This window comes from Hyaena hyaena, unplaced genomic scaffold (assembly GCF_003009895.1).
Source record: "Hyaena hyaena isolate Hyena2069 unplaced genomic scaffold, ASM300989v1 scaffold_0, whole genome shotgun sequence".
Lineage (NCBI taxonomy): Eukaryota > Metazoa > Chordata > Mammalia > Carnivora > Hyaenidae > Hyaena > Hyaena hyaena.
In genome coordinates, this window is record NW_024080632.1 from 9,576,766 (window position 1) to 9,586,739 (window position 9,974).

Genomic DNA, 9,974 nt, shown 5'->3' on the forward strand with positions numbered 1-9,974 from the left:
CTCTCTCCTTCTCCTTCTGACCCCACTCAGAATAAATAAACATTAAAAAATAAAAAAGAAACATCTAGGCTATGGCAGTCTAGGCAGATGGTGCCTCTAGCGCTGTGCAGTGCGCAACCTGTACAATGGTACGTGTCAGCCTTACTTTATGGGAGAAAAAAGTAAGGACATAAGTTATATTCATAGGGCCAGGGAGGCATGTGAACTGGATCATTAAGGAGGTGAAGGAATTTTCAAGGCCCAGGGGGCGGGGGAAGGGAATATCAGACTCAGGCACAGAGTGTACCAAAGCGCGGAAAGGAGTATGTTCAGTGAGGAAGTATGGTCAGTGGATAAAGAGAATGAGACATCTGGCGGATTTTGGGAGGAGGCAGGCAGGCTGGGGGCAGTGAGGCTGAGGGGACTGAGTCAAGATCTCCCAGGGGCTGCTGGGGGAGTCAGTGAGGTCCGCGAATGTCAGACATTCCATTCCTCTGAGCTGGCCTCCCAGCCTCTGCCCGAGGGAGAGACGCGAGAAAGAACACGGGCCTTGGTGCGGCACACATCACGTCTGGATCCCAGCTCTGTGGCCTGTAAGCTGTGTGTTGTCCCGCCAGTCACTCAACCTCTCTGAGCAGGAGTTTCCTAACCTGCAAAATGGAAGTCCCAGTAATGTCCACCGCTAGGAGGTTGGGGGTGGGGGTGGGGGGGCGGAATTGGCAAGATATAGAGTCAGAGACCTAGAAGGTGCTCTGACAGCACCAGTCCCCCGTAGGTAGAGTCAGCCGGTGATTATTCTCATTTCCCACATTCCCTAGAAAGTTGGCCTCGGTCTCCACATCGCCCTCCTTAGCATTAGCATCAGAGAGCACTTTCCCTGCGCTTAGCACTGCACTGCCTCCTCAGAGGTCTTTTAAAATGCAAATCTGCCCCCTTTGGTCACCGGAGCCGCAGGTAAACCGGTCAATGACACCCCCCGCCCCACATTCCTTTGACCCTGGAGCGGAAGGGCGGGGCGCAGAGAGGTGCAGGAAGGGAGGAGGGGGGCTTACTTACTCCCCCAGCTGGAGACACAGCTGGGAAGCTCCCGGGGCTGAAACCAGAAAGATGAAGGATAGGATCCCCAAGGGCGTACTGAATTTCCCAGTGCACCGGGGTGTGGCCTGGGGTCCCGCTGGGTCGGTTCTGGGTGCGGGGCTGGGACTCAGGCGCTGCCCTCAGGGGACAGACAGCCTGGCTGGAAAACCGGATGTAAACAGATAAGTAAGGCCCAGAGGGCAAGGCGATGCTGTCATCCTCATCGTGATGGCCACCTGTTACTGAGCATTTACTGTCTCAGGAGAGACTGGTCCCGTGCCGAGAATCTTGTTACCTTTATTTCTAACTGGGGATGGTTGTTAGTAACCACTTTTTGCAGATGGGCAAACAAGTTCAGATGGAGCATAATGTGCACTGGTCAGGGTCAGAAAGCTAGAAAGTGATAGGGACTCTGAAACCCAAGTTCTCGGCCAGAACTGGAAGATCGGCCCAACATGTCTGAGTTCCAGTGAGGGGTTTCCTTTCTGCGTTTGGGTCTAACGTGGGAGAGAGAGACTGTGAATAAAAAGAGAGGACTGCAAATATGAAGAAGTAGTGCAGTACAAAAAGATGTATGAAATAGAGCCTCCTTGTAGGTGCAAAATGTGGAATAATGCAGATCTCTCCGGTTTTCAAAAAGACATCTGTCATTGCATCATTTCAAAACCAAGTGGCCCGAGTGAAACTTACATGGTGGTACACTATTGCCCTGCGTTAGTGACATTTTCATGGATAAAGAGACATGTCCACCATCCCTCTCAGGGGTTTGCTTGGATTATTTGAGTTTTTAATGATGTACAGATCCTCAAAAATAAACTCCTTTGGAAACTGCGGCCCTCGGGGCCCACAGGTGACTCCGTTGGTTAAGTGTCCTCACTTCAGCTTAGGTCACGATCTCATGGTTCATGGGTTTGGGTCCCACGTTGGGCTCTGCGCCCTGTGGAGCCTGCTGGGGATTCTCTCTGCCCCTCCCCTGCTCGTGCTCTCTTTCTCTCTCTCAATAAATAAATAAAAACTTAAAAAAATTAATACCACGACCTCCCTTAGGACTGTTAGTGCATGCATATAAGACTTTGTCACCCGTGTAAATCACAGGTCCCCGTATGGCTCCTTCATGGTCGAGTTGCGAGCAGAGAACTTTAGCTTTCAAATTGCACTTCTCTACCAAGTTCTCCCCACCTTCACACGTCAGGGTTCCGTGGGATCCTACGGAGTCGAGTGGGGGAGAAAGAAGAAGATGAGGACCACACCAGGGGACTGCAAAGTTCTAGCCTGTGACTGTCCCCTTGGTCATATGTTTCTGCACTCTCTCTGTGCCCCGCCACACCTTGCGGGTAGGCATTCCCGGCCGAGGGAGGTTCCCAACGCACCCACCGCCTACCCTAGGCCGTCCCCTCTGCCTGGCTTGCCCCTCTGCTCCATTAGGAGTCGGCTCCTGCACTGTCCCTGTCTGCCTGTGTCCCTTCCCTAATGCCCCCCCCCCCACATCCTTCCGCTGCATTCCACCCCCAGCACACCTACTTCCGTCACAAGGACCTGCGAGGCTTTGTTTATGGGTCAGTTTTATCTGTAGGCGGTGAGCTCTCAGAGGGCAAAGGCCAACTCACTTTCCTTCCCCCCCATCCTCAGCACTGAGCCCCGCATACATAGCAGGTCCTCAATAAATACCGCCACACAGTAGGCGCCTAGGAAAGCCTTTTGGGAATTGCGCCGAATTGAAAAGGAGAGTAAGAAGGAAACATTCCTGCACAGAGACTGCTCTTCCTCTGGGAAAGGCTGTGCGCCCAGCTCTTCATTTCCGCTCTCTTGCACATTCTGGGTGGGTAAGCAGGCACGCCGGTGCGCTCTATCCCCGCCTGGGGTACACTGCTTCCAAAGATGGCTGAGGAAATTAGTCCTATCTCACAGGCTCTTTTGCAACAAATGCTGCCCCTGTTCCCATCCAAAGGCAGGGCCGTGTATCCTGTGCTTGAATCCGGTTGGCCCTCTGCCTTGCTCTGAACAAGGGCAAACTGAGGCTGCTCAACGTCTAGGCTTCGATCCCAAGAGGTCTTACAGCTTCCTTTTTTTTTTTTTTTTTCACTTTCTTGACACCAGCCACCACGTAAAGAAGCCCAAGCAATTCTGCTGGAAAGGTCACGCGGAGGAAAACCAAACATCTCTGCTAGCAGCCAACACTAACCACCACACATGGGAGTGGGGGCCATCTTGGATGTTGCAGTCCAGCCGAGCTCCCGGCCAGGGCGCAGCCATGCGTGTGAGTCCAGCCAGCACTATGTGAAACCAAAGAGCTGCCCAACTGGGGTCCCCTCCTCTGCCGAATTCCTGACCCACAGAATCAGCAGCAATAAAATGGTTGCTATTTCAAGCCACTGGGAGATAGGCCCACTATGTTTCAGGGCTGTTTGTTACACAGCAATAGATAACAAATACATTGGCTTCCTCTGCGTGAGTGGAAATTTTGGTGAGGGGGTGTCTGTGGCTTTCGATCTGGGAGTTGGATACGGTATATTAGAATTCAAGCTTTTCTGTTTTTATGTGTTTGTTTGTTTTTAGTTTTAAAATATTGCAGGGTCCCTTAATGCCATGATCAAAGGCAACATCCCCGGAATGGGGCAAATCGACAGTGGATACCGTCTATCAGATCAGGACACATTGGGAAGCATGAACCGCATTTCTGCCGTGATCCAGCTGAACGGACCCAACCTGAATGCGATCACAATGAAACATCTGACAAACCCAGACTAAGGGACAGTCTAGAAAACAACAGACCTGTCCTCTGAAAAAATGTCAATATCTTGAAAGGCAAAGAAAGACCAAGGAAATGTTCTAGATTATAAGAAGCTAAAGAGACATGACAGCTGAATGCCATCTGTGACCCAGAAGTTCCTTTTGTTTATAAAGGACGCTGTAAGGACAGATGGTGAGATGTGTGTAAAGTATGTAGATTAGATAAAAAGACTATCAGTGCAGGGGCGCCTGGGGGGCTCAGTTGGTTAAGCGTCCGACTTCGGCTCAAGTCATGATCTCGAGGTTCATGAGTTCGAGCCCCGTGTCAGGCTCTGTGCTGACAGCTCGGAGCCTGGAGCCTGCTTCAGATTCTGTCTCCCTCTCTCTGCCCCTCCCCTGCCCACGTTCTGTCTTTCTCTCTTTCTTTTTCAGAAATAAAAACATTAAAAAAAAAGTCTAGAAAGATGTGTTATGTTTGCACCTTAATGGGGAACAGCTCTGAATAAAAGAACATACACATTTCTCTTCTGTATGTCCGTATCTAGAGAGAAAGAGACCGGTGTGGGGGAGCAAAGCATTCACATTTGGGGAATCTGGGTGAAGAGCATGTGGAGATTCTTTGTACTGTTCTAGGAACTTCGCTGAAAATCTGATGTTATATTAAAATAAAAATGATTTTTTAAGTTTATTTATTTTGAGAGAGAGAGAGCGAGAGGGCAAGCAAACGCACGTGCGAATGGGGCAGGGGCAGAGAGAGAGGGAGAGAGGGATTCCCAAGCAGGCGCCACACTGCAGCGTGGAGCTCGGCGTGGGGCTCGATCTCGCGAACTGAGCAGAAATCAGGAGTTGGACGCTTAACCCACTGGGCCCCCCGGGCGCCCCTGAACTTTTTTTTTTTTTTTTTTTTTTTTAAGGAGGAAGCAGAGTCTGGTGTGTCTGTGGCTGCCCCTAAAGAAGAAAGAACTATCCATTCTGGGGGCAGGCCTCTCCCTGGAAATCCCTGACGCAGAGAGCTGACCCTCACCCCTCTCTGGTCTCCCTCTGGTGGCATGCGTGTGACAGGGAGCCGCTCCGTGTCCCGCAGGCCACAGGCACCTGGCAATGGTCAGCCGCTTCCATTAATGTCACCCCCTCCATCCCCGTTCATGTCCAGTGTTCTCCGAAGGCAAGGCCAGGTTCTGGATCTTTCACAATGGCAGTCCTTCTTCGGAGATCTCAGGAGCACTTTGCCAAGGGCTCGGCTACAAGTCCGTCTTCCCTGTTCACCTGAATTTGAGGCATTCCCATTCAGAGGCCACAAGCACAGGATAACGGAGCCCCTCTCTGCTAACAAGCGTTACTGAGAGAACACTGCTGGGGAGGTGCCACTATTTTATCGGCCTGGGCCAGGGACCAGGGTGAGAGAGGAAAGGATGTTTGTCCCCAAAGGAACAGCATGGCTGGTGTTGACCGGATCAGGGCCACCCAAGTCTCCCCGGCTCAACAATGCATGTTCCTGGGCAGTCCTTCTGGAGGGGAGCGGGGCAGAAGAAGCCGGGACTTTGGGATCCCAGAGACCCAGGAGAGCAGTACCCGACTCGCCACTTCCTGGCTGGGTGGTGCTGGTTGGCCCCCATCCACAGCGGACATGATCAAACGCAGCTGGGGTATGAATGAAGTGTTGTGAAAGTGCCCGGCACCAAGTGGGTCCATCCACAAAATCAATGCTTCAATTCCACACACATGTACTGAGCACCGACTCAGAGCCTCATACAGCAGGACGTGAGCTCTTCCTCCCTGGTCCCCGAGAGGGGGCACATTGCCCTCCCCGCTGCCCTCCTCCACCCTGCTCTTCCCCCTCTCCGATGACAACATCATGGCCGAAGCTCAGGTGTTAGACCATCAGAGTTCAGATCTGAGCCTCGCAGCGGGGAGGGGGGAGGGCACTTGTGGGGATGCGCACTGGGTGTTATACAGATCTGAGCCTTGCCTCTGAGTGACTGAGGTTAAGTTACCCCACCTCCGTGCCCTTTGGTTTCCCTCCCAGAAATGGATACAGTAACTGCCTCTACCTCTTACATTGCTGTGGGGCCAGCTGAGTCCATCCATGCCAATGACCACTAACAAGGAATGCTTAAGAAGCAGTTACTACATGGAGACACAGGTCTGCACTGTTTATTAGTATTGCCCCCAATTTGCAGATAAGAAAGCTGAGGCACAGAGACTGTGTAATTTGCCCAAGATCACAGACGGAATAGGAAGCAGGGCTGAAATCTGACTCAGAAGTCTGTGTTCTTAATCCCTGAGTTCTGATGCCAAGGGCATACAGTGAGTGCTCAGTTCATGTTTGCAGCCGGGGCCAGCTTCGTGGGTGTCCGGCCTGAGCAGTTACACAGACCCTGGCACTTAGAAAGGTGATGCTTGCGTGGTAATGCTCTCCTGTCACTGTTTTGAAATGCTTAATAATGTTCATAAGGGGTCCCACATTTTCATTTTGCACAGGGCCCAAAAATTACATGGCTGGGCTTACTCAGAAGCGTAAGGGGGGCAGTCGCTGACTTCTTTTTCTCCCTCCTTCCCTGGACCGTGAGCTCCTCCAGATCTAAGACGCAGCTCCGTTCTCTCTCTCTCCCTCCCTCCGGGTCCATGGCCAGCAGGTAGCGAGCAGGTGCTCACACTCCCGCCAGGGGGGCCGGAGGTGGCCAGAGCCACAGCTCTTGGCCCTGCCCCCACTTCCCTTCGACACCCCAAGAATACTTCCGGCCCAGGGAGCCTCAAGGACATCTGCTGGAGAAGGAGCCTCTCCTGAAGTGTGTAGGAACTCTGGCTGGTGGCCGCCAAAACCGGGTCTTTCCAGAAAGGTCGGGAGAGAGAGGTATAGCCCGGAGACACTGCAGCTCGCGGAATCTGGGGGAATCCCAGCCAGGCCTGAAAGACCCTAATAAACAGCTAATTATGATGCTGACTCTGTACATAGGGGCAGGGAGACCCAGTGTAATGCGTAATTACAGCCGTTGGAGCCGGAGCCCGGGCTGGGTTTTCTCCAGCCTGGAGTTAACGCAGAATCCAAAGTGCAGGCTTGTGGCCAGGGCACAAAGGTAAATAAGACCCTCCCTAAGGGCAGACATGATTCAGTCCAAAGGTTCAAGTGCGGCAGTTACAATGATTACAAGAATTCTTGTTCTCCTTTATATAGGGAGCAGGTGTGGGGGGGGGGCGGGGAGAACGAACATTTGTTCAGCTCATACTCTGCACCAGCCTCTGCCCTTGATGGATGCTATAGAGAGGGTGTCGGGGCCAGGCAGGAGGTGGGCTTCGGCATTTCTGGGATTGGACTTGGACGTCACTCCTCTCCCCTGCCTGCCCTCCCCTCCTCCATAAACATCTCCGCTTACTGACATTTTAAAAATAGAGGTGAAAAATCACATAACATAAAAATTAACTGTGTTGGGGCACCTGGGTGGCTCAGTCGGTTAAGCATCCGACTTCGGCTCAGGTCACGATGTCGCAGTTTGTGGGTTCGAGCCCCGTATCGGGCTCTGTGCTGACGGCTCACAGCCTGGAGCCTGCTTTGGATTCTCTCTCTCTCTCTCTCTCTCTCTCTCTCTCTGCCCTTCCCCTGCTCATGCTCATGCTCTGTCTCTCAAAAATACATAAACGTTAAAAAGAATTTTAAAAAATCAACTGTGTTAAAGTGTACAATGCAGTGACCTTTAGTACACTCATAATCTGGGGTGACGACCGCCTCTATCTATTTCTAAAATATTTTGTTTTCCTCAAAAGAAAGGCCTGGACCTGTCACTCATTTATCAGGTCTCCCTGCCACTCCGGCCATGTCCTTCCTCCTTCTAGCCAGCACCTGGCAGCCATTAATCTGCTTCCTGTCTCTATGGAGTCGCCTATTCTGGACATGACATATAAACGGAACTGTAGCATATTTGACCTTCGGGGACTGGCCTCTTGCTTTTAGCCTCATGCTTCTGAGGTTCCTTCACACGGTAACATGTATTAGTACTTTGTTCCTTTTTATGGCCACATACTATTCCATATTGGACATGCCATGTTTCATCTATCCACTTATCCACTGACGGACATTGAGTTGTTTCTACTTTCGGGCTTTTATAAATAATGCTATGAATATTTGTGTACAGGTTTTTGTGTGGACATGTTTTCAACTCTCTTGGGTAGAGACACCTAGAAACCGATTACTGGGTCAGAGGGCAGTTCTACATTGGACTTTCTCCTGTTTCCCACGCCGGCTGCACATCTGACGTGTCCACCAGCAATGCCCGAGGATTCCGATTCCTCCACATCCTTGTTAATATATTTTTCCTTCTTTCTTTCCTTTTCTTGCCTGGCCAAGGTATGCCTCTGTCTGCCACTGGGGCTCAAACACAGACCCGGGTCTTCCGGATTTACAGGAAAGCCCTATGACAGCCAGGGTGCAGGAGGAGTTATTTACACCCCCTCCCTGGAAGAATTCATCACAGTGGAAGAGCCGGATAGAAAGAGTGGCTCCAGGCGGTGCCGTTTAAGCACCGATCCTAAAGGGGCCGGGTGATGATTTTGGTGTCACAGCTGCCCTCTCTGCTGGGCGCGTGGGTGGCTGGGGGGGAGTGGCCGTGTGTGACGTGAGAGAGAGCCTGGTCACTTGGAGCTCACATTCAGACACAGCGGTGACCCTCTGGCCTCCCCTCAACCGCGAGGAGAGCTTCCCAGGAGCCCTTCCTACGTGTCTCCTTGGTTCTCACTGGATCACGTGCCCCCCAGTGAACCAATCCTGGGCACGGGGAACGGGGGGGGGTCCCATGCCTGGAGGTGTCATTTGGGTAGAACAGCCACTGAGGATGGGGGCAGGGCAGGGTCAACCACAGGAACCAGAGCCAGAGTTTGAACCAGAGCTGCCTTCCTCTTGACCTCCCCGATTCGGAAAGGCAGGCCTGGGAAGGATTGTGCCGCAAACCTCCAGCCCAGTCCCACCCTCACCCCTGGCTGCCTCTCCTATCACGGTTTCTGGCACCTGGGCATCGCCCGCCTTGGATTTTCCCTGGGCGCCCGCGGCGTCCGGCCGACCGGTGACCCCACACGTCCACACTCCAATCAGCCAGCCCGGCTCGGAGCTCGGAGCTGGGCCAGAGAGCTTTTCGTTCTGCTCCTGATCATGTGTCCACCCGCATCAGCTTTTCCCGGCCGCCCGCAGGGCCGCGCGGCCCCTCAGAGCCGTTCCTGTTCAGTCAGATACATCAGGCCGATCAGCAGTTCTGGGCCGGGGGCCGGGGGCGCAAGGGCCTTCTGGATGGTCTGTGGGTCCACACGCATCAGCACCGGCCAGGCTGCGGCCCCAGCGGCCAGGGAGCCAGAGGGGCCGCGGGAGGCAGGACGTGGGCAGCGGGCGGGGGGGGGGTGTTGAGGGGTGAGGGAGGGGTGGGTGACAGAGGAAGGAGGAGAGAGAGACGGCACACGCAGGACCTGGGGCAGCAGAACGAGCTCGTCTCACTCGTGTCCGTGTCCCCAGCAGCTACTCGGGTGTCTGGGACAAAGCAGGGAACAGTTGGTTGGACTGGCCTGCAAAGCGGGAGTGAGAGAAGGTGCCCGGCGGGGGGAGGGGCGGGAAGGGGAAAGAGACACAGGGAACAGCACAGTCCCCTCCACGGGTGGCCCCGCAGACATTTAGTTCTCTGAACTGGAAGGGTAGAGAGGAGGCGGGGGTCGGAGGGCCCCGCTGGGGGCCCTGGGGAGAGACTAGGGATGAGGACCCCGACCCAGAGGGGGAGAGAGGGGAGGGGAGGGGGGAGGACAGCGATCAAGAAAGGGAGGGGCCAAAAGGCAGGGGTGAAGGGGCCGAGCGCGGGCAGGACCAACCAAGCAAGAAAGTGGAAGCCAAGAGGGGCCCCCACGGGAGCCCAGCAGCCTCGTCGCTTTGATGAAAATGCACGTTAGCAAACACGCTGGGACCTGACAAGTGCCAGCAGGCCCATCGCGGAGTTAAAAAGTGCCGCGTCTGTCAGGGCTTCAGGTTTGAAGTCAGCACTTTCTTTCTTTTCACCCTGGGACCCGGCAACTGCGGTCTCCCCGCACACCGCCCTGTCGAGGAGCCTGGGAGGGTCCATGGGGCCCGGGGTGGGGGTGGGGGGCAGGGAAGGTGAGGGGCGGCCTCTTGCAGAGGCCAGGAGGACCCAAGCTGAGGGATAGGACTGGTGAGTGTCCTG

General features: G+C 53.9%; 1 long non-coding RNA gene across 1 annotated transcript; it reads left to right on the plus strand.

Annotated features, from left to right (window-relative positions):
* The first annotated feature begins 495 nt into the window (after nucleotides 1-495).
* Nucleotides 496-4,068, plus strand: LOC120222441. The gene is made up of 3 exons (XR_005526048.1): nucleotides 496-648; nucleotides 3,154-3,313; nucleotides 3,613-4,068. It is a non-coding gene; the product is annotated as an uncharacterized LOC120222441 (long non-coding RNA).
* Nucleotides 4,069-9,974: the final 5,906 nt, after the last annotated feature.